Below are 25,012 nucleotides of genomic sequence, written 5' to 3'. Positions count from 1 at the left end.
CCTCCTGAAAGCTGGGTCCCAAAGGCCCTTCCTGATGGCTGGGTCCCAAAGGCCCTTCCTAATGGCTGGGTCCCAAAGGCCCTTCCTGATGGCTGGGTCCCAAAGGCCCGTCCTGATAGCTGGCTGGGTGCATGGATGCCTAACCGTTCTTCTAGTGGAGATTTGCTCCACTGTTGGGCAAGAGGTGTACCAGTGGCACCTACTGAGAACAGAGATTGTGCCAAGCCCCGTACCTGACACTAATCATAACCCGATCAGTTGGTCGCAGTGGGCCTCGTCTAGAGTTCGGCGTAATATAAAATCCACCCGTTTTCCACTGGTAGTAAGAACCCCATTTAACGTTTGCATTACACTGGCCTTACACCGGTCTTTCACCGACAGAAAGTTGGCAGAATATCTGCCAGTCGTCATTGCCAGGCATTGGAACCAGAGGAAGTGTAGTTTGGAAGGGGCTCAAGGATAAGATGAGTCCTTGTTCTCAGGCTCCCGACAGAGGGGAGGCCGGCCGGCAACTTCGGGGGTCCTTCAGCACTGTGATGCCTGGGTACCAGTGTGGCTGGCAGAAAGGCAGATCTTGCCCCAGCAGCAGGTGACCCCCAATGTGCCCTAGGGATGGCTAGAGGGTAGAGCTTGCCTCTACCATGAACACTAAGTCCTCAGCACCGGCAAAGGGCTTTGGGAAGGTAAACTGTCCCAATAGAGGTGCAATGAATCTTCCTTAGGTTTCTGTTCAACAGTGAATCACAGAAGGAGTGGGAGGCCCTTCTTTTCAAGGCCAAAGCCCATAGGTGAGTGGGCTAAAGCAAACCTGCAACAGGCAGTCCAATCCCTTTCCTTGAGACAAGTGGCGTGTGCATTCTGACATCACACCCAAAGTGCTTTGTGCTAAAGGAAGTGGATGGGAAGAGGGATACAGAAAGAAACAAGATGGCGGAATCCTCTGCCTGCTTTGTAGAGCTAGATGCGTCTAAACTAACCCCGTCCCCTCCCTACTCAAAAGCATCAAAGGCCCTTTAAGTATGCGCTTTTGGGATGGGTATGCCCTTTGATGCCTGTTTTCCAGGCCCACCCCTGTGGGGAGGCTGTCTCACTGGAGACAGGTGTTACCAGGCTTCAAAGCGGACCAAAGGATAGACACAGGCATTCACTCTCCTGCTCTGCAGGCGGGCCGGGCCGGGCCAGGCTGAGCAGAATACCCATAACCCTTCCACAGCTGAGCTGGGCTCACAGTGCCTACACACGTATGATATCAAATTAATTAATGTGGATTGTTATAGTTATGTGAATTACTATGCACCATACCCTAAACCCGAGTATGGCTTTATGTTTAGTCATTCCTCGTGACTAGGTGATTTTGGGACACAGGTGCAGACTTCAAATGCAGCCTCTGTGCTGAAGTGACTTGGCTGTCAGAGCAGCTGTCAAATGGGCACCTGTGACCCTTGAACCTGCTCTGTGCCACTGGAGAGCAGGCCCTGCAGATTTGGCCACTGATGCAGCAGGGCACAGGTGTACACTATGCAGTTGCCATGGAGGTTATGAAAGGGAGATCTGATTAGTAGATCACCCTTTCTGAGATGGGATTACCTGCATCATTTGATTAAAAATCAAAAAAGCCAGGACTTCTGCATCCTTGCCAGATGTCAATCTTTCACACAAAGGCTCAAGAATACTTCCACCTGAACACCTTGTTTTCTTACTGTTACTGTGTTTGCCTGTAATAGGTTTTTATTTGTTTAGCTTATTGTGTGATATAGTTATATTTTTTAAGCCAGTTTAATTCATTACACGCCAATACTTCTAGGCCACACAATATCGTTGGGCAAAAACATTCCTTATACAGAAGAAGTATCCCTCCCATTGAATAGCCTGAGTATTGCCCAGAAAATGTACATAAGTCTCGCTTTCCTGATCTTTGTTTCTATGATAACTTCATAACTAGAGCGATTTGATATCTCAAGACCTAAATACCTATAAGAGACCCTGTATTCAATCACTCCCAACATTGCATTCATCACTGGTTCATTAACTTTTTTTCGGGGATACCAACATAGCTCTAGTCTTTCCCAGGTTTACTGACCACTTCTTTCCCTCTGCGTAACAGCCCAATTCACTCAACTGCTCTTTCATTCTTGTACAAGTCTGATCAAAAATGACCATGTCATCAGCATATAACATTGTGGAAATTGGGGTTGAACCGATTTTTGGGGGACAATTAGCCTTTGATGCTAGGCATGTGAGTAAATCCGCTATATTTAAGTTAAAAAGGAGTGGGGCCAGTATACATCCCTGCCTGACACCCTTATTTATATTGTTGAAATCTGATAAGGCCCCATTGTTTTCTTGCAGAAATACGTGTATGTAATGCTATAATAATCTGCAACAACCAGGAGGGACACCCCATTGTCTCGGGAGGATAGCTCAGCGGCAACGTGCTCGCCTTGGAAGCAAGACCACACGGAGCAGCACAGGTTCGATCCCCGGGTTCCGCACTTAGAAACCTCTGGGTATTAAGCGCATTATAAATAACCTATCATATCATTCCCCTCAGCTTTCTCTAAAGCTGATTTTCAATTGATCAAATTGAAATCTGCACGAAAATCGACATAACACTTTCTGCCGTATAGGCCCCATGCAAATATCCAATAAATAAATAAATAAATACAATAAATACATTTCCCTTCGCGTTATCACTACACCAATCCATTAGGATGTTATTTAAGGTCACCTCAAGTGTCTCGCCCACAGAGGTATTAAGTTTCAGATATAAAATAATGATAAGGAGGTTGTCTCATCAACTCTTATCCAGACTAGTCATTGTTAATGCAAACAGGCAAGGGATTTTGTCATGGAGGACTTGTACAGTTAAAGGTAGTCCATTGCTAATTGCAACTAGCAAGCCGCCAAAGGGTCTCCTCCTTGGTCCTTTTAAGGCTGGTTGTTAGAAGGTTGAGTAACCAACAATAAAACAAGTGTCCCTCTGCCAAACCTCTTGTAGGAGGATAATATGAAAATAGCTAAGATGCATAGTTTGTGTGTCCAACCCTTGTAGCTGCGTGAAACCCCTCGTTTTCTGAGAACACATTTTTATGACATCTAAACTATTGTAAAACATTGAAAAGTGGTCTAAATTGTTGATTAGGCAACCACAACCAGTCGTCCAGAGACTGAGATTTAGATGAAATACCTTGATTCAAGCAGATAGGCTTCTTTCCAATTGAGTTATCATTACAGCTCACAAACAAAGAGTCTTTGCACAGTGAGTTACCAAAACAATAATTTGCTGTCATGTGCTCTTGGAAATGTCAGACCTTTCTGATGGTAAACATAAGTCAATCCCCATCTTCAAAAAAAGATTGGATTCCTTAAGAATCATGTAGAAAACAAGTATAGAGTTAACAAGCCTGGGGGGGGGGGAGTGCGGGATGGTCAGGGATACCAGTACGTGGCATGCAGGGCCTGGGAGGCTATCCAATACCATTCGAGATTGGGCGCCTCCATTCCTCCCTTATCACACGTGTGTGTCATGTCTAGCCATTTTTTGTGGACTGCTCCACAATGCCAAAGGAACTGGGCTAGTTGCTTATGTAGAAGGGAGAAGAAGGTCTTCCCCGGCCAGATCGGAACGGTGGCGTACACATACAGCATCTATGGGAGTACCACCATGGCAGCAGGCGACAGCGGTAGCAATTTCCAATTATTCATCTTGGCGAATGCCTGCATTTGGAGCGTGTCATAGTTGTCCCTCTTAAGTAGCTCTTGGGATCTTGCGATGGTTACGCCAAGATATTTGATCCAGCCGGGGGCCCATTTGAGCTCAAGCTGAGCCTGGCAGTTAGTCGTAGTTTCAGTGAGGGGAAAAATCTCTTATTTCGATGTATTAATTGTGAATCCTGACAATTTGCCTACTGCTATAATGTCTTGAATTATCGGGGAGAGGTTGGTCTGTGGTTCACTAACAAACAACATCACTAACAAACAACATCACTGTCCACCTTCTTCACCCCCGCCCCTACTATCCCCTCTCCATCTGTGCTTGCTGACCCTCCTTTAGCCACCCCCCACCTCTTTTCTCCCCTGACAAGGTCGCTAGACAAGTCCGATCTATGAAATCCTCGTCAAAACAGGTTCATCCCTGTTCCTCCAAAACCATCAAGGACCACATTGACACCCTCGCTCCGGCCCTTGCTGATTTTTGCAACCACCCCTTTGCCTCATGATCCTTCCACTCACCGCTGAAGCACTCCCTTGTGCACCCTCTTCTCAAGGAACCCACAGCTGATCCTTCTTGTCGAGCTAACTATCGCCCAATTTCCATTACTCCCTTTCTAGGCAAACTCCTGGAAAAGTTGGCCATCTCTCAGCTTAACCTTCATTCCAATTCTGTTGGCTGTCTCCATGACCACCAGTCTGGCTTCAGAGCTGCCAGAAGCACGGAAACTGCTCTCCTGAACATCCGTGAAGATCTGCTATCCAACTTCGACTCTAACATTCGCTCTGTCCTCATCCTCCTCGATCTCTCCTCTGCCTTCGACACGGTCAACCATACCATCCTGCTCAACCATCTCTGTGAAAACCTCGGTATCACTGATCAGGCTCTGGCCTGGCTGACCTCTTTCCTCTCAGATCGACCCTCCAAGGTCCAACTTGGGTCATTCCTATCATTTATCTTCCTCTCTACCTGTGGTGTTCCCCAGGGGTCTAACCTCTCGCCCTGGCTTTTCAACCAATACCTGCCAACTCTCGCCCACTGCATTGCCATTTTCTACTCACATTTCCAGTGCTACGTTGACGACACTCAACTCATTTTCAGGCTGCCGTATTCCACCTCGTCTCCCTCTCTCATCTCTGATTGCCTAACTGCCATTCAAGATTGGAGTGCCACCACTGATCTTTGTCTGAATGCCTCATCGGCACACCTTCACCATCCTTTCCCCTCACGCTCTGGCCGGCTTCCCTTGGCCCTCCTCCTACCCCCACCTGCGAGGCTAAGAACCTCAGGGTCCACCCTTTCCTTCTCCGCCCACATCTCTGAGGTCTCTAAAAAGTCAAATTTCCTACTGCTCCTCCTCAGAGGTACTCTGCCTTTCCTCTCCTTCCCCCAGAAGCTCATGGTATCCAAAGCTCTGGTTCTCTCTAGGTCGGACTATTGTAACAGCTTCTTTCTAAATCTACCTGCCTCTACTCTCCGCCGTCTGCAACTAATCCAGAACAGGACTGCAAGACTTGTCCTTGGCCTTAAGCCCTGGGATCGTATCTCTCCAGCCCTGAAATCTCTCCATTGGCTCCCAGTGGATGCAAGGATTAAATTCAAAACCCTCTGCATTGTCCACAAGGCTTTATGGGGCCTGGGTCCAAAATACCTTTAGCTATCCCTCCGCAAATACGTCCCCTCTCGAACTCTTCGCTCCTCTACCTCTAACTCCCTCAGGGTCTGTCGTTTTTCAAAGAAACGAGCTGGGGGTAGATCTCTGTCTTCGGCTGGGGCCTCCCTCTGGAACAGCCTCTCTGCTACTCTAAAACTTGAGGAGAACCATCTCCGGTTCCGGAAGCACCTCAAGACCTTCCTCTTTTCTTCTGCCTTCGCTCCCCCTCTCCCCTGCTGATCGGTTCTATCTTGGCACTGTGCACCTGTCCACCCGCTGTACTCCAGACCCAAGTACCTGCTCACCCTGCCACCCTCCCGCACTGCCTCCGAGCCACCCCTTGCACTGGGGTCTGCATCTGTACCCATACAGCCCCCCCCTTTTCTTCCTGCACTTATCAGACCTAACTGTCTGCTGCCTTAAACCTAGCACTTGCAAATTGCTGGCGGCACTACCACTGTTTGTTGCCTTTATTATTTATTTATTGTTACTTATCTGTTTCTCCTCTGCTTCGCGCTTTCCACTTCTCCCCCCTTCCATGCACTTTTCCCTTCCCCCCTCCCATGCACTTGTGTGTTCTCAATGTCACTGGGCCTAGTAAGGTCGCTGTTTTGTTCTCCCCTATTCCCCTCCCTTGCCTTGTCGCGCTCTGAAACACTTGTGTATGTGCGCGATAGAGATAAAATATCAATATCAATATCGTCCGCATACAACAATATAATTTCAGGGGGCCCACTTAGCCGAAGACCTCGGTATGCATGGTGTTCCCTAATATATTCCACCATGGGTTCAATAGCTAATGCAAATAAGATAGGGGAGAAGGCGCAGCCCTGTCGGGTGCCCCTTTCCAGCTGAAATTGGGAGGACGTGAGTGAGTTGACCAGGATCTCAGTGTTGGATTTGTGTAAAGTAACTTGATGTACCTTATCATATTACCCCCTATCCCCAGTTTCTCAAAGGCCATGAACATGCAGTCCCAAGCTTTTTGAGCATCGATTGTAACTGCGACCGCCTGGGTTGCGGGGTCTAGTCTGGCCATTATGTTGAATAGTCGTCGGATGCTGAGTGAGGTTGACCTCCCTGGGATGAATCCTGCCTGGTCTGGGTTGATCAGCTGGGACATTACAGGTAGGAGTCTGTTAGCCAAGACTTTGGTATACATTTTAGTGTCACAGTTTATAAGTGAGAGGGGTCTATAGGAGCCAGACTCATTCTTAGGTTTACCAGGTTTGGGCAGGACTGTGATCACCGCCTCTCTGAGGGATTCGGGGAGGAGATCCACCTGCAGTGATTCTTTCCACACTAGTAAAAGAATCAGGGCTATGATAGCTGCATATTCTTGGTAAAATTCAGCCGTGAGGCCGTCTGGACTGGGCGCTTTGCCTTTGGGAAGGGCCGCAATCACATCCACAATCTCCTCCAGAGTGAACGGGTGTTCCAGCCCCTCTCGAGCTTGGATATTAAGTGTCTGGAGTGTGATTTTGTGTAGAAAGGCCTCTATACTATTGCGACCCTTAGCTCGGGGTGCACTATATAGACTACGATAGAAGTATTTGAATACCTCCACTACATCTCAGTTGGCCCATCTCAGTTTCGTTGTGTATCAAGTATTCAATCCACTTGCTCCACTCCTCTTTCCGTCTGAATCACCCTCGCTAGTGTCCTACCAGGCCTGGCTCCCTCACCATATTTCCTAGCTGCAGCAGGTTTAGTGAAGTAGAGCGTTTCCCTGTTGGCATGGGACATGAAATTCTCTAGTTCAGTATGTATTTGAGCGAGAAGTATGGGGTCAAGGTCTAGGCCATATTTTTGTTGGAGGGTTTTCAGCTTATTTTCCGACTGGTCTAAATCTTTCCTAATCCCTTTGAGCACCCCTGCCTCTCAATATCGCCATACCCCGGATGAAGACCTTGAAGGCCTGCCACCTTACCCACTGGGACGAGTCGGTCTCTAGGTTGTTAGAGAAGAAATCTTCAACATTGTTCCTGATGTCTGCTTTGAACACTATATCACGCAGGGCTTCGGGTTTTAACCTCCAAACTCGTCTTTCCGTACTGTCTCTTTGCTGGTGAATGATCTGATAGCGTACAGGGTTTGATTTCAATATCCTCTACCCTGCCCATCAGGGAGCTGGAAATGAGAAAGAGGTCGGGATGACATATCGTGGGCAGACGAGTAGAAGGAGAATTCTCTGGTATTCGCGTAGGTTATCCTCCATACATCTAGGAGGTTGATTCTTATTACAGTGGGTGCTGATGTCCTTGTGAGTTATATCATCGTCCAGTGGCAGGGGTGCGTTATCAAAAGTCACAACACAAGGTGGGTCGTTTGCTGATTTTAATAGTGACCTCAAAAATGTTCACGAACTACAACTATTGTTATTCTGCTTAGCTTTCATGCGTTTAGATTTTTGGGATTCCGTTACTGTGGGCTTCTTAGATTTTTAAAAATATTTTATTATTGGATTCGAAAGGGAGAGAAGGCTCCTCAGAAAACTTGGCAAGAGTCTCACGAACTTCCTCAGGTGGTCCCAGCCAAAGAGTGCTCCCGTACAGATAAATAACTCTGCTGCATTTACTGCCATTGACATGACTTATATACTTATACTTAAAAAGTAATTAAGTGTATTAACTATACCTCTGGTGTGGGCATCCCTTGTAGCAAAGTACACACTTTGCCTCTCCTAATTGCTTACCTTGACTTCCCAACTACGGCGACTGACAGACAAGCCAACAAAAGCCCAATGGCCCTCTGTCCTACTAATATCAATGGCAAATAAGGAACTCAGTATGGTACCTGGGAAAGGTCCTGGCAGGATTGCAAAGTGGTGCCTCACAGATCCCTTAACTTTTTCTTTGCATGATCTGACCTGACTCAAACCACAGGAGTCGCCATTTTTGTTTGAAGTGCTGTATTCTCTGTTTATTAACCCACACTCTCTCTATCAGTTACCAACACCAAGCTATGTTTTGTTTAAATGTTAGTTTCCTTAGTTAAGTGGGATCTCAAATAGTTTTTATTCTTGGCCAACACCTGCTTTCCTGAGTACCTTGTGTGTACCATCTGAGGGTCCTGCCTGGAAAACAGCTGCCTGGGCCTACAGTACTCTGAGCTCTGCCTGCAAGTGTGGAAGCCATCTGCAGCACTATAATTTACTCCCAGATTGCCGTGTGACACAACAACCCCTTATTCAGTCTCCCCTGGGTGCCCAGCCAACGCATCTGTAGCCAAGGGCCAAAAGCAGCAAAGGGCAGCTCTCCATTTGGGCCTGTTAGGCCTGGAAAGGGCCATGGGCCAGGACCCCTGCTCAAGCCAGGGCTTTGCCATGCCCACCCTTTACCTGACTTCTGCACCCACGCATAAGGAACCTTCCACCTATTGACTATCCATTCACCGCAGAGTCTGTCCCCTCAAAGGACCAAGGAACGTTGCTGTTTTGAGCCTGTTAATTATCTTTTGGTTAACTATAGCCCCATTCTAGCCCAACTCAGAACTCATACCTTCTTCTTATCAGCCAACCATCCACTCCTTCCCTTTCTGCTCACCCACCTACCCTACCGCTCTCATGGGTTGCACTCTTTCTTCATTATCTTCACTTTTTTATATCTTCAACCCTCCCTCATGCATCTTGACTTCGCTCTATTCCTGCCACTACTCACTTTTCTCATTCCCTTCCTTTATAGCCTTCATCCTCAACATGGTGTAACCTCTACATCACTCTCCAGACTCACCATCTTCCTCCTTACCCCCTGCACACATACCCCTCAAGTAAGATGCCCCTTTGATCCCAGGATCTCCAACCTAATCTAGAGAATACTAAGTATCTTGCATTGAGTTGAAAATGAGTACTGTGAAGAAGAAGGTCATGAAGAGACTGAGGATCACTCGGAAGAAGCAGAGTGAGCGGTCTAGCTTTTCTCAAGATGTCATTTGCCCGAACGAATACAGCTGGCCAGGGCGGGAGTTCAAAAGGAACTCAGATGCAGGACGGAAGATGAACGATCCTCCTCCGAGGAACTGTGGAACTCCTGCAACGGGCTGGCAGAGAGAAACCAAAGGAGAAGAAGCTGTGAAGTGACGAGAAGGAGAACCAAAACTCGGTTCAAGCAAGAGTGACCATTGGGGTTGCTGCTGATACAACCTCAGGGCACCACAGGCTCCGGTGAACCACTTGCAAGGCAGGATGCGCAACCGGGTAAAGAGAAACACCTGCAGAACCGCTGCAGACCCCACTATTCACCAGGGAGTTGCCAGAGCCTCTAAGAACAATGCAGAGGCTTGGTAAATACTGGTACCCATCAAGAGAAAGAAAACAGGCCCAGGTTTTCCAGGAGGTGTTGGAGGTCCGGGAGAGCAAGAGGGCAAATACAAACATTGGAGAAAGAGGGTCTGGGACCCTGAGGGTCAATGCCATTCTGGTACCCTCACCCATATGAGAAGCTGAGAGCAACAAAGATAACAGAATCAGGTGTTTGGCAGGAGAGTGAAGCAAACACCTTTGATACCCCAAGAATAAATAAAATAGGGGAGTCATATGTTTGCAGGAGTGTGAATGAAAAGTATATCATAATCAGTTGCGAGTCTGGGACCCGCGCCAATGTGAAACATAAGCAACTTATGAAAAGGAGAAAAAGAGGGTCTCAGACCCATGTGAAAGAGGGTCAGTCCACGGAGGACACTAGCTTGGCAGGAAAGTGAAGCAAGCTATATTGCGAGTCTGCGGCTAGCATCCATCTGACAGATTGAAAGGATCAAGGCCCCCGGAGTTGGGAAAACAGAACCGAATCAAGTTGACAAGATAAAGGATTGTGAAGCTTAACAAAATATCTTTTTGAATTGTTCACCGACATTTACATAAGAAGACAAAAGGGTCTCAAGAGCCCGAAAGGAGGGAAACTGAGAAGAACCCCAGGGAAAAGGCGCACAGCCCTCGCTTGGAAATCATGTATTTTTGAACATTGTTTATTTCATCATTTTTTATTACTGGAAAGACTGGGAACTTTTCTGTTGATTGAAAACACAAAGAACACTTGTTACTTTAAGTGGAGACCATCCTTGCACCGTTACTTTAGATTAATAATGTTAGGGACTGAAGCAGGTTTTTAGATACAACATTGACAGACTCTATTTCAGACTTCCTGACAATTTCACTGGTTTGCTTTGAGGTACGGAAACCCCTCTTAGCTTTAGGTATAGAGAGGCATTTCCCCAAGATGTTCTTATTTAATAAAGGTTTATACCCAGAAACATGTCACCATTGTGTCCAAGCCTCACTTCAGCATGCTTCCACCCCTCTATTGGGAACTCTCTTGACTTTGTCTTTCTGTCTAACTCACTCTCCTTCTGTGACCGCTCCACTATCCCCCTCTCCCTCTGGTCACAACATTGTTTACTTTAACATCTCAGTCCCTCCACCCTTTACTCGTCCCTTCCCCTCTTCAATGACTAAGAGGACATTCAGGCAGGACTCTCTTGCCCCTTACCTTTATTATGCAATGGCTTATCTCCTGTCTCTTTCTCCTATTAATGCCTCTTCCATTGACCATACTTTCTCTGACTTTCACTGTGCACTTTGACTCCATTTGCCCAACACTATCCTGTTCCCACCCATCCTTAGCCTTGGATCACCTCTGAAATGAAGACCCTTGAAACAAACATGCGCCGTGACCTAAGACGCTGGTGCAAATAAAGGATACCTAACCTGCTCCCAGCCTTAAAAAGAATTCCCTTGCTACCCTAACCTCGGCAATGGAGTCTGCCAAATCCTACTTCGCAAACCTAATCTCTTCACTTCTCGAACACTTCTGCAAACTTTCTCTACCCTCCAAACTTTGGTCACAGCTCGCAAGCCAATATCCATCGCCCCTTTCTCTTCTGCTACTGAATTTAATCACTACTTTTCTGGTAAAATGTATGATACTCTCACAGCCCTCCTCTCTCTCCCTCATCAATCCTCCTTCTGTCCACTACCTCTGATACTCTCGACTACTTCTCCCCTCCCACTCCTATTGAATTAGCACCCATTATTTGCAGTGCAAACCCATTTTGCACAACTATTGAACCTTCAAAGACGTATTCTCAATGACTAGCCCCAATCTCTCTGAGCTCTTTAAAATCTTCCTTTCTGCTAGACTCTTCGTCTCTATAACTCTCTTACCCCTATTAAAGAAATCCTCTTCTTGCTCCAATGTCCCAGCAACACATCACCCAGTTTCTCTAATTCCCCATGATTCAAAAGTCCTTGAGCAGGTTGTCTTCGACCTGATCACCAAGTACCTTGAGGTTAATGACCTTGGAGATCCACTTCAAAATGGCTTCCATAGTAAACACTCCACAAACACTTTCACAAATATACTCTTGCCTGCAATCCCTCCAAGGAAGGTCGATCTTTTAAAATCTTTGGAACCTGCAAACCTCTGACCCCATCCCTTCTCCTGGTTTTCCGCACTCCAAGGATTAGTCCTTGGACGGCTGCTCTTCATCCTTTATACCTCTACCCTGGAAAGAAGTATGTTCTCCTTTGGCTTTCACAATCACATTTTTGCTGATAACACTGAAGTATTTTTTTTCTTTCCTTCCTTCACCCCAGAATTACAAACGGTCTCACTGCAATTCGTCAATGGATGGCTATCTGCTGCCTCATGCTGAACGCTTCAAAAATGGAAGTCATCTTTCTCATGGATCCCAATAGCATCCCTCCCCTCCTCTACCACCTCCCAGCCCAAACTACTTGCTCCCTCACCCAAAGCTTGCAATCTTTGGGTACTCTTTGATAGCAACCTATGACTTCAGAAATTCATCACTAACACTGCTGCTTGCATTAACCTTCTCAACATTCAGAAAATTCATTCTTTTCTTACTAAACATTCTACAAGAAATCTAATCTCCACTCACGTGCTTAGAAAGTCTTAAGTTACTTACCTGTAACTGTATTTCGAGGGGATTGGTATCTTTCATAGATTCAGATGCTTGAATATTCCCCGTCATCAGACTGGGAAACCTCTGTGATAAAATAATTATTTTTAAAAAAATGTAATATACATGCATGGGCATTGTTACACAGGCTCCACGTCCACTCTTCCTCGTCCCAGTACTTACCTCATGAGGCACCCGCCTCCGACACAAGACCTTCTTCTATTTCTTCTTATTTCTATAACTCCTCCCCCACACCCACGTCACTTAGTTTAATTTTTCCTGCCTCCGGCAGGTTGGGCTTGTTTTTTCTTCCCGGCGCGGGGCGCTGGGGAGCTCCGAATGCTGGCCCCCTGGTGGGGCTGTGTGGCGGGGCCTTCGGCTCCTTCAGGTGTGGCAAGACTCCTGGGTTCCCTGCGGGGCTTGGGACCCGGTTGAGTCAGGCTGCCTTGCCTGGTTTCTGCTGGGCTTTGGCCAGCGCAGGGCATCGTGGCCCGGGTTCTGGGAGAACGGACCCGGGTTAAGGTAAGGAGAAGGGGGGGCATGTTTTTCCTGTTGCATGGCCATGCTGCATGGGCGGCTGTGCACGGATTGGCGGCTCCTTTTTCTTGTTTGAGCCACGTGCTCCGGAGGAGGGTGGGCTCCTCCTCTGATGCTGCAGCCATGTTGCCATAGGAATTAATTGATGTTGTTCCTATTGGTTGTTGTTCTTTCTGGCCTCTATTTGAATGTGGGAGAGGCACGTTAGCAATTGTTTGTATGTGGAGCCTTGGTTCAGTGTGCAGGGGTCTTTGGTGAAGCAGGCTTCCTTGGTCACTGTTTTTGGGCTTACTCAACATGGGAAAACATTCTGCAAAGAGCAGGCATCTGGTCCTGTCTTCTTCTTCTTCGTCTTCCTCTTCTCCTGATTTACACAGAAAGAGAAAGAAGAAGGCGAAGCGTTTTTCCCTGACCAGAAAGGATTTGAAGAAGCTGCTTAAGCATCGTAGAGGGAGTCGCACACATGCTCATGGACACAAGCGCAGGCGTCTGTCTTCCTCATCCTCCTCTTCTTCTGGCGCTGAGTCATCGGCCTCTTCTTGTTCCTCTTTGGCTGATGCTGAAGGGAAGTATCTGGACAGAGAGGGAGTGGAGGAGGTGCTGGCTCAAGTTGGAGATTGCATGGGATTTTCATAGCCCCTGGTGCCGGTGGAGGGGGCCGACCCTTCTATTCGCCAGTATAGGCATACACCTAGGAAGGGGTTGCCATTGGTTTCCGATATCCGGGAAAAAATCCTCCGGGAATGGCATGACCCGGAGAAGATTGCAATGCCCCGCTTCATGTCCAAACTTTACCCTTTGAAGGGCGAGACTTTGCTGTCTGATCCAGTTGAGGTCGACGTTATCCTCGCCAGCCTGGTGGGTCGCTCCTCTATGTCGGCCGAGGAGGCGGCCGTCCGGGATCCAGTGGACCGCCGAGTTAATTCCGGCCTTAAGAAGGTTCATGCAGGGGCGCATCTGGCCCTTCGAGCAAATATCTATGGTTCCTACACAGCTGAAACAGTGTTGAATGGTTTCAGGGAGTTGAAAAAGGCTGTCAATGAAGGCTCTGATTGTGCCCCTTTGCTTACAGACATGCAGAGACAGGTTGAGTTTTTGGCCGATCTGGCTTTTGATGGGGTGCGTGGTTCAGCCATGGCCATGGGGGCTGGTATATCTGCCCGGAGGCATTTGCACCTAAGGGACTGGAAGACTGATGGGTCTCAGAAGGCGGCTGCCCTGAAACTTCCTTTCACTGGGTCCAGGCTTTTTGGTGATTGCCTTGAGGATAAGGTGCACAAAGTTTTTAGGGCGGACAAGCATGCTGACAAACTTCGACGCAAGCCTCCTTCAACGGCCAAGAAATATTCCTCTGGGGCTGGTCCAGTGACCAGCAGGTCTTTTCCTGGCTCCTCATCACATTCTTTTCGGAGGGCTAGGGGGGGTCGGGGTCCTCCACGCTCTTCACGTCCTGGCCCGGCACCTAAATCCTGACGGTTTGGAATTGCCGGTGGGCGGGCGGCTCCGGCAGTTTTTTCCAGTATGGGAAAGGTGGTGTTCCGACTCATGGGTTCTGGACACAGTACAATGGGGGTATCGAGTGCATTTCCTGTCTCCTCCTATCCAGCATTGCATGGTTCGGACTGTGGTTCCCAGGTCTCGGCTCAAGAGGTTGGCCATGGACGCCGCGCTCTCCGAATTAGTGTTGAAGGCGGCCATCATGCCCGTTCCTCTCCCTGTGCAGGGTCAGGGGTTCTACTCACGGGTGTTCCTGGTCCCCAAACCTTCGGGGAAGTACCGTCTAATTCTGGACCTCAAAGCCCTGAACTGCTTCGTCCAAAAGGAACACTTCAAGATGGAGACTTTACAGAACATTCTTCCGATGTTAATAAAGGGGGATTGGATGACATCTCTGGATCTCCAGGACGCTTATTACCATGTGGCTCTCCGTCCCTGGCACATGCAGTTCTTCCGCTTTGCAGTGGGATCCCGACATTTTCAGTTCAGGGTGCTCCCGTTCGGACTGCGATCTGCCCCCAGAGTTTTCACCAAGCTGGTGGCTCCCCTGGTGGCGCACTTACATCTGCGGGGCATTCAGATATTTCCCTACCTGGACGATTGGTTGGTCAAAGCGTCCTGCCGGCAGACTGTCATTTCTCATCTCCGATTGGTCTGCCAGGCATTACAGGACTGGGGTTTCCTGGTGAACTGGCAGAAGTCCCAACTGGAGGCTTCTCAGGATCTAGTTTTCATTGGTGCACAGGTTTGCACCAGGATGGGGAAGGTGTTCCTGTCCCTGGAGAGGGTCCGTTGCTTGCTGACTGTTCTGGGCAGGGTTCTCGGGAGGCAGTATGTCCCAGCCCGCCTATTGCTGAAATTGCAGGGGCACATGGCTTCTTGCGTGTTTCTAGTTCCCTGGGCCCGTCTTCATCTACGCCCCCTGGTGTCCTACCTTCTCTCCCACTGGCTCCCTTCATCTCAAGCTTTCGAGGCTTTGATTCCGGTGTCTCTGGCGCTGCGGGTCTCCTTGCAGTGGTGGTTGAGGGTTCCGAAACTACGGGCTGGGGTGTCCCTGATCATTCCTCCTGTGACCACACTTACTACCGACGCCAGTGGAAGGGGCTGGGGAGCTACGTTGGGAGTCCTCTCTGCTCAGGGGTTGTGGGATCCGGAAGAGAGCCATCGGACATCCAATTGGCGAGAGTTGTGTGCCATTCTCCGGGCTCTGGTGTACTTCAGGAGGTTGCTGATGGGCCGGGCAGTTTTGGTCCGGACGGACAATACGACAGCTTTGGCTTACGTCAACCGCCAAGGGGGTTCCGGACGCTCCTTGAATGCCCTGGCAGCTCAGATAGGTGCTTGGGGGGAATCACATCTGGTGTCCCTGGTGGCTTCACATATCAGGGGGGTGGACAATGTTCGGGCGGATCTACTCAGCCGCCGGTTTCCCTCCTCGGTGGAACTGGTCCTCTCGACCCAGGTTTTTGCAGAGATCTGTGTCAGGTTCGGGACCCCTATTCTGGACCTGTTTGCGTCTCCAGCCTCAGCAAAAGTTCCCCTCTTCTGCTCTCGTTTTCAGACAGAGGGTGCGTGGGGGGTGGACGCCCTCTCTGTGCAGTGGCCTCAGGGTCTCCTTTATGCTTTTCCACCTATTCCTCTTCTGCCTCGGGTGGTTCAGCGCATCAGAATATCCAGGGTGACTGTATTGTTGTTCGCTCCGTACTGGCCCCGCCGGAGTTGGTTCCCCTCTCTGTTGGAGCTTCGGTGCCAGGAGCCTTGGCTGGTTCCGAAGTGGCCTTGTCCCCTTCTGGGGGAGCTACGGTTGGGGGTCCGCCAGATACAATGGGCAGTGTGGATATTGCACGGGCTAGGCTGATATCTCAGGGGTTTTCTGGTCCTGTGGTGGATTCCATAATGAATGCTCTTAGACCCTCCACTCTGAAGGCTTACGGCAGACATTGGAGCCATTTCCGGGACTGGTGTGGGCGGTCTGGGATTCCACCCCTGCGTTCTGGCCTCCCCGCTATCCTTCAATTCCTCCGGGATGGGTTTGACAAGGGCCTGGCGGTTTCCACGCTTCGCTCCCAGTGGGCCTCCATAAAATTCCTTTTGGGGGACTCTGATGGGCACTTGGATGGGGAGGTGTTGGTGGGGAAGTTGCTCAGGGGTTTTTCCTCTTCCCGTCCTTGTACTTATAAGGGGCTTCCTCCTTGGGATCTCCCTCTTGTCTTAAGGTTTCTTCAAGGGCCTCCTTTTGAGCCCATTTCCGAAATTGATATGAAACATCTGACGCTGAAGACTGCTTTTCTGATTGCCATAACTTCTGCCCGTAGGCTTGGGGAGATTGGGGCTCTGTTATGTCACCCCCCTTTCCTGAGGGTTCTGCCAGACTCGGTGGTGCTGAGGTGTGATCCGAAGTTTCTCCCTAAAGTTGTTTCTCGTTTTCACACCTCTCAGGATCTGGTTCTCCCTGCCTTTTTTCAAAATCCGCAAACGCCAGAGGAAGTGGCTTGGCATAGCATTGATGTGCGGCGGGCGGTGTTGGAGTACTTGGCTAGAACTGCCCCTTTCCGCCGCTCTGACAGTCTTCTGATTACTTTTGGCCCGGCTGGGTCTGGGCGTAAGGCATCTGTACTGTCCATTAGCCGATGGATCCGTCTTGTGGTCTCCATGGCCTATGTGGCTTCGGGCCTGCCTGTGCCTGCGCACGTTCAGGGGCGGTCCACCAGAGGTTTGGCGGCCTCATGGGCCGATGCTAGGGGGGTTTCTCTACAGGAGATATGTAGAGCTGCCACTTGGGCTGATCAGAGCACCTTCATCAACCACTATAGGTTGAATGTCTCCCACTCGGGGGTTGGTTCCTTCGGGGTTGGAGTTTTGTCTGTGGGGATGTAACATTGGAGTTATTAAAGGTGTGTGTTTCTGCACTGTTTTGACTCTGTGTCTCATTGGGACCTTTTTCCCCGTTTGTTGCTTTGGTATACCTCATGAGGTAAGTACTGGGACGAGGAAGAGTGGACGTGGAGGTAATGTTCTGATTACTTACCGGTAATCTTCATTACTCCTAGTCCTACTCTTCCTCGTCACAGTACTGACGACCCTCCTCACCCTCCCTGCGGGGAAGGTCCCATGCTACGGCTTGGTACTATGAAACTAAGTGACGTGGGTGTGGGGGAGGAGTTATAGAAATAAGAAGAAATAGAAGAAGGTCCTGTGTCGGAGGCGGGTGCCTCATGAGGTAAGTACTGTGACAAGGAAGAGTAGGACTAGGAGTAATGAAGATTACCGGTAAGTAATCAGAACATTATGGCCTATGAGCCATTCCATTGTGTAGCCCCTCCACCTCACTTTGGTCCTTTATGACCCCAACCAATGTGGTGGCAGGGCTTTAGCTCTGCCCCAGTCAGCCATCTTCAGATATTGAACCGCAGGATTTACAGTATGATGGGTGCTGAGCGTAGGCGCAGCCTCTTAGGGGAGGCGGGTGGGCGCATGTGAATCTATGAAAGATACCAATGCTGGAGAAATACAGTTACAGCTAAGTATCTAAGACTTCTCCAGCATTTGATCTTTTATAGATTCAGGTGCTTGAATAGAATACCAAGCAGTTAAAAATATGCCACCATCATATACATATATGCATAAATACAGAAAACATATCTCTGATCAAACCTTTACCATGCAGCAACACAGCGGTTACATACTCAGGGAAAGTTGGGAAAGGGAGGCTGGTCCTACCTTATGCAAAGAGGTGGCGGAGCACTGCCTGCCCAACTGCAGTTTCTTTGTTGGTATCTTCAGCCAGGCAGTAGTGTTTAGCGAACATGTGCAGAGTGCTCCACCTGGAGGCTCTGCATATGTCCTTCAAGGCCACCCCTGCATGGAACGCTGTTGACGCCACCCTCCCTCTGGTGGATTGCGCTGAGTGTGGTTTGGGAAGAGGGTTGCCTTTCGCTTGATGGTTGTGGGTGATGCAATAAGAAACCCAGCGCGCCAGACCTTATTTGGAAATATGCTGGCCCTTTGTATGGCCAGATAAGGCGATGAACAGTATATTTGAAGAACGGAACTCTCTAGTCCTTTGCAAATAAAACTTTAATACTCTTGCTATGTCCAGAGAATGCAACGTTCATTCTGCTTCCGAAGAATGATTCTGGAAGCAAGTTGGCAGGACAATGCGTTCTGTGAGTGTCATTTCCGATACTACCTTCGGAAGGAACTTAGGGTGTGGTCTTAAAATGACACGGTCCTTATGGAACAATGTGAAGGGGGGTTCAGAAGATAAGCCTTGTAACTCACTGATCCTCCTGGCGGCGGAAATAATGGCTATCAAGAAAGCCGTTTTCCATGACAAGAATTTTATGTTGCACCTGTGGATGGGCTCATAAGGAGGCTCCATGAGGGCTGTTAGCACAGTGTTCAAGCTTCAGGTTGGAACCGGCATGGGCGTAGGTGGGTATGTATGCAAAAGTCCTTTAAGGAAGACCTTGACAGCCGGAAGGGAGAGCAAGGACTGCGTCTCCAGGGGTCGTTGTGTATGACTGATAGGTGGACCTTGATCGAAGACAGTGAAAGACCTGCTTTGGCTAAGTGTAATAAGTAAGGAAGTACTTGCTCCACCGAAGCCATGAGAGGATCAATAGCATACGTTTCACACCACTTTGAAAAACGAGTCAATTTCCTAGTGTAGGTGATGCGTGTAGAAGGAGCCCTTGAGGCCCTGATTATATCCCAGCATTCCGCAGACAGTTTGAGATTCATCAGCTTACGCTGCTCAGGAACCAGGCCTTGAAAGACAGGCTCGCAGGGTCGTGGTGGAGGACCTTGTGGTTCTGTTGCATCAATAGATACTGATGCGCTTAGAGGCGAATCGGGGGCCATCGGGATAGGTGCTGTAGGGTTGAGTAGCAAACCTTCCGTGCCCAGTCTGGTGCAATTAGGATTGTAGAACACTTCTGCTCTTTCAGTCTGCGTAGTATCCTGGAAATGAGGGGAAAGGTAGGAAAGGCATATAGGAATTTCCCCGTCCAATCCACTGAGAAAGCATCTCCTACTGACTTCCTCTCTGGGTACCTGGAGGCGAACATTCTGCATTTCTTGTTGGCCCTGTTGGCAAAAAGATCGAGATGTGGATGGCCCCATAAGGCGAAGATCCGTTGGGCTTCCTCCTCCTCCAGCTGCCACTCGTGAGACAACGTGTAGTCCCTGCTCAGTTTGTCTGCTAGGATATTGGCCACTCCCGGAAGATGTTCCGTCTTGATTTGGACTCTGTGATGCAAGGCCCATGCAAGGCCCATGCCCATAGTAGTTGGCCTTCATGAGATAAGATCTCTGACCTCGTGCCTCCTTGCTTTGTTTGTGTAGTGCTTGGGGGTCATGTTGTCTGTCTGGACAGTGAGTAACTGCCCTGCTACTACCAGAAGGAAAGCTTTCAGTGCCACCGTATGGCCTAAGTTCCAACACATTGGTGTGGAGTTGTGACTCCTGGGCTGACCAAGAGCCCTTGGTTTGTAGGTCTGCAAGATGAACGCCCCAGCCCGAAAGAGATGTGTCTGTCCTCAAGAGAAGGGTCGACATTGGTGCCTGAAACATCATCCCTTGTAACATGTTCTGCGGAGCGTAAAACCATTGAAGAGTCTTGTGCAGAGTCGTTGGAATCTGGACGATGTCCTCTCAAGTGCCGAGAGCTTGTTTCCATTGGTGGTCCAGTGCCTCCTGGACAGGCCTCATGCGAAGCCTGCAATTTGGTATGAGGAATATACATGAGGACATCATGCCCAGGAGCGATTTGTAAGAGCGCACCAATGTCGTCTCTCTCACTAAGAAACACAAGGTCAAGCGGAGAATTGCTGCTGCTGTTTCTGTCGACGGTCTCACCCTGGGAATGTTGGTATCAAGTTTGGCTCCCAGGAAAGAAACTGTCTTGGTGGGAACTGGGCAGGACTTCACGTTGTTTATGGAGAAACCTAACCCTCTTAGGAGATTTGTCGTCTTTGCAACTGCCAAGCATGCGCTTGAGGCGGAACTTGCTCTTATCAACCAGTCGTCCAGATATGGAAAGACTTCTGTTCCTGTCCTCCTGAGTTTAGCAGCTACTGGCTCTATTGCTGCTTTGTGCAGCAGTTTTCGGATTTCGGACATGACTTGCATTGACATGTGCACCTTGGGGCTGGACTAGAAATTCTAAGGTGTGTCCCTCGCGGACCACCTGTAACACTCATTTGTCTGATGTTATTGACTGCCAGTGTTGAAAGAACTGGCTCACCCTTGCCCCCACCGGGTTGTGACATTGAGGGGGAGGAGCTGGACTGTCATTTTTGTTTGCTCTGCGACTTCCCTTGAGCGGAGCACCGCCTCCCTCTCTGGGCGTACTTGTTGGAAGACTGGTACTTGGTGTCCTGGTATGAATTACCTTGCGACTTCTGACCATATGAAGAACGGTTAAAATCTCTGTACTTCGAGGATGAACCCCGTAAAGGATGAAAAGACCGGCGATCCTTGTCTTTATCTTTCAAAGAGCTGATGGCACGTGTCGTGTCCATGTCGTTTTTGATTCCTTTGAGGTGGTCATTGATCTTTTTCCTGAAGAGTTCTTGACCATCGAAGGGCATGTCCAATATCTGAGCTTGGACCTCAGGCCTGAAATTGGTAGCCTTCATCCAGGCCTGTCTTTTCAGCATTGTGCCATGGGCCATCTGCCTGAAACCTGACTCCGCCACATCAACTGCTGCGTCAATCATGTGATCCGAAGCTGCTTCCCCATCAGCGATAATCGACCTGGCTTCTTCCTGGAGTTCTAAAGGTAGCTGTTTGGCCAGCTTGGACATGCAGAGCCAAAGCTTGTGGTCAAATCTCACCGTCATGGCCAGCGCATTGCCTGCTCTAATGGTAAGCGAAGCTGATGCAGACACTTTCCTGCCCATAGCCTCTAGTTTGCGACCGTCCTTGTCCGGTGGGGCTGATAGAGGTGATGCTGGATTGGTCAACGTTTTCCTGGATGCTACTGTGATGACCAAGTCCGGTTTTGTATGACCCCGTAGACAAAGAGGTGCAGACTCAGGAGCCTTGTATTTTTTCTCAGGCCTGGAAAATAGAGCCGGAGTGGATAAAGGTGTGGCCAATATCTTGGATCTGGACTCCCAAATGGTGTCGAGGAGAGGAATGGTAGTAACAGTTCTCCTACGTTTGTCCCTGTGCTCATAAAGCACCGACTTCTTCTCCCCCCCCCCGATGTGATCTGTAACTGGAACAATTCTGCGGCTTTGCCGATGATAGTATGAAGAGATACTAGATCATTCGGCGGTGAAGAGCCACCCAGAGAATCTTTCTTTCTGGGATTTTCAACAATGATATCGTCCCATTCGCTAGTATCAGGCTCTTGCGTGATCTCGCCTTCTTCTGGTTCAGAAAATTCTCTGAAAGGATCTTCCTGCCAGTCTGAGACCGAAACAGAAGATGGTACAATCGTTCGATCTCTAACTATATGATGATGCTGGAGAAGGGACCCTTGTCGGTGAAGCACTGAGTGTCCTGCTCCTAGATCTGCGTGGTGGTTCAGCTAAACGCACCCTTTTCTGTGGCCTACTCCTGGAAGGCGAATGTCTTGCCGTTCTTTGTCGAGGTGAAAAATCCCTCTGCGGGAGGTTTGGCTCCCTCGGTACAGCTGACTTGCTCTTTTCATTTTGGCGTCTGTTGAACTCCTCATTAATCCTTTGCATTGATAACATGAGTACATGGTCATAAGGATCTGCAAACACCTCTGTAGTAGGTTGCCAAGGAGGGCTGTGCTGCTTAGGTGTAAGACAATGCTGTTCTTCAACAAACTCAGTGTCTGAAAACTCCTCCTGTAGGATGACGTAAGGTAGCTCTGGCATTTCTCCTAAGGGAGATAATTGTGTTCCCTGTGGTTCAAGAGCGTCTACAAACTGAGGCAGCGCTTCCATAGACTTAGGAAGACTGTCTTCATTGGATGGTGTAACAGTGGTGTCAGCGAGGGGCATTTTGGGCTCTAATTCTTCTGTCGGTAAAGAGGCTCGTGGTGCCGTCGACGGAGCCGTGGTCGAAGATTTTGCTGATGACAGCCTCGTCGACAGCGGTTCCGTGGATGAAGATTTCGTGGACGGTAGCCTTATCTGTCGATGAGTGCTTCGTGGATGAATGTCTCATGGACAAGTGTTTCGTGGATGAGTGATGAGCTTCCTTCGACGATTGCTTCGTGGATGATAAACTCGTCGACAAGGACTTAGTCGTGGACGATACGGTTTGTCGCATGGTGGTCGTCGATGTGGGTTTCGTCGATGGCTTGGTGGACGATGGGCCTCTATCTTTACTGCCGCTCGTAGACGGCTTCTCCGTGGACAACTGCCTCCCACCCCCTGGCAAACTCCTCCTTACCTTTGGAGGTAGTTTTTGCCGTAGAATGCTTCATTTTATGGCTTGTAGAGTCCAGGGTAGGTAGGAAAGGTATAATTTCCAGCTTCCTCTTACTGTTGGGAGTGGGAGAGGAACTCCTTTCCACTGAAGAGGCCCTTCTTTTAGAAGTTTGCCTCTCAGATGATTTGCTGGAGTGAACAGGGGCTGTCTTCGCAAGATTCCTCGTCAGAAGAAAGTCCTTTAGCTTCCAAATGCAGAAGTCTTCTATGTCTGTCTTGTAGGGTCTTAATCGAAAAAGACTTGCAAATGTGACATTTCTGGATGTCATGAGGATATAGACAGTATATGCGGTGATCGTGGGGGTCTTTCATATAAACCACCTTTCTCTTGCACCTCGTGCAATCCCTGAATAGGGAAGGCTTCTTGGTAGCCTGAAGCTCAGCCATCTCAAGAGAAAGTTCACTCGACAGATTCTGGGGCAAAATAAAGTTTTTGGAAAACCCCACAAACCAGTGGAGATAGCCCCTAGCCAGGGGAATGTGGTGGAGTATTAAAAATATAAACTACTGTGGAAATATCAGAAAAATCGAAAACGCTCAGAGAGCTTGAGGATTGCCTGTGTCAATTAGACTGTGGTGAAAAATCTGAAGATGGCTTACTGGGGCGGAGCTTAAGCCCTACCATCTCATTGGTTGTTAGGGCTTAAGCTCTGGCCCAGTCAGGACCAAAGTGAGGTGGAGGGGCTACACAATGGAATGGCTCATAGGCCATAATGGACTATGTACATGCATTTCTATGTAACAATGCCAATTTTTTTCATAATTATTTTATCACCGAGGATTCCCGGTCTGATGACGGGGAATATTCATGCATCTGAATCTATGAAAGATCCAATGCTGGAGAAATGTGACTACTGCTGAAGCCTACTCATTGGAGTTCTTCTCTACTCTTTCCTCCCTATAGACCAAGTCCTCAACTTTGCGACCCACACTCTCTACAATCTACCCGGATACTCCCCCACTTCTACCTACCGACAACATGCTGGTGGACTCTCCATGTGCAACCGTTCTCTTTTGCAGTTCCTTCTCTTAGTCTACAGGCTATCAATGATATTGCTCCTCACTGGCTGTCTGATTGTTTCTTAGTGTACTAACCATCTTTTTCCTTCTGGTTCTCATCTGCACTCAACCTCATTGTCCCATTCTCTCCCTGTGCATCCTCTCGCTTGCGCTCTTTCTCCCTACTTGCCCTGCTCCACTGGAACCCAGTGCCCATCACAATCAAAGCCAACTCAACTGTGTATCTCTTCAAAGGGTCGGTTTAAACTTCACTTACTTGCTAACGAGGGAGCTCCCCCTCTACAATCCCCCTTCCTCCCTACATGATCACACCACTGCCTCCAGTGAAGCTCAATGATGTAATTGTGTATATTTAAATCATATTCCCCTTTAGTTTGAAGCACCGGCTTCCTTAGGTCAATGTTACCTGTTTCCATATATATATTAGTTTCTGTTCGTTTTGTCACTAGTATATTTCTCACTTTTGACACCGTCATAAACTGGCTCGCCACTTGTTTTCATCTTTGTGATATTGTACAGGCACGCTTCGTAGGAATGCCTCCATTATCTGTAAATGTTCTATTGTAAGTCATGTCTGATCAACATAGACATCCATGTTCTTCAAAAAAATACAAATAAATACACTCCCTTCCTCTGTGCATTTATTTAATTCTTGCACACATTTTTAGTTTCCCTTTTTCTTGCAGGCTGTTGTATTTACCTCCTCTAGTCCAAAGTTCCACCCTAAAAGCAGCTGCTGGAGAGGGCTTTCTGACACCCCTCTATCATCACTTTCAAGTCGCTTGCTTAGTCTGTCGAATGATGCTGAATGTTACCTTGAACCCAGTCCTGCTTAGGGGGAATGAGGAGCGCTTTGCAATTACTTGTCTATTATATGCTTCAAGCCAGAGGGCTGTCAACACTCTGACACAGTTGTATGTACACCTCCAAAGGCCCTTTAAAGTTGTTTTAACGATCACCCCACTACATGGTTTACTTCTTTTTGGTTGACAAGGATTTGCATTTCTACCACAGCACACACCGTCTCTTTTCGGGATGCCTTTAAATACAAGGAGTCGAAACTTGAAGAAAAAGAAATTCTGCATGGAGAACTACACGCTCGGGTGATGGCACAACACAGGGGCAGAGCATCTAAGTATGTTGCAGAAGCTGCTTGTGATGAAATCGGGCATTTGTATTTTGTATTTGTATGTATTGAAGAACAGGGTGTCATTTCGAACAGAAAGACTTTCAGAGCAGACGATGACAGAGTGGAGGCAGGGC

General features: G+C 48.6%; 1 protein-coding gene across 1 annotated transcript in view; it reads right to left on the bottom strand.

Moving 5' to 3' along the window:
• LOC138468389 (NACHT, LRR and PYD domains-containing protein 3-like) overlaps window positions 1-25,012 on the bottom strand; it is a 350,409-nt gene that overhangs the window by 1,520 nt on the left and 323,877 nt on the right. The gene's annotated exons all lie outside the window — the stretch shown is intronic.

Source organism: Ambystoma mexicanum, chromosome 4q (genome assembly GCF_040938575.1).
Source record: "Ambystoma mexicanum isolate Mex_15411 chromosome 4q, UKY_AmexF1_1, whole genome shotgun sequence".
NCBI lineage: Eukaryota > Metazoa > Chordata > Amphibia > Caudata > Ambystomatidae > Ambystoma > Ambystoma mexicanum.
The sequence above is the reverse complement of the archived record's forward strand: the minus strand, read 5'-3'. Positions and strand labels throughout refer to the sequence as shown.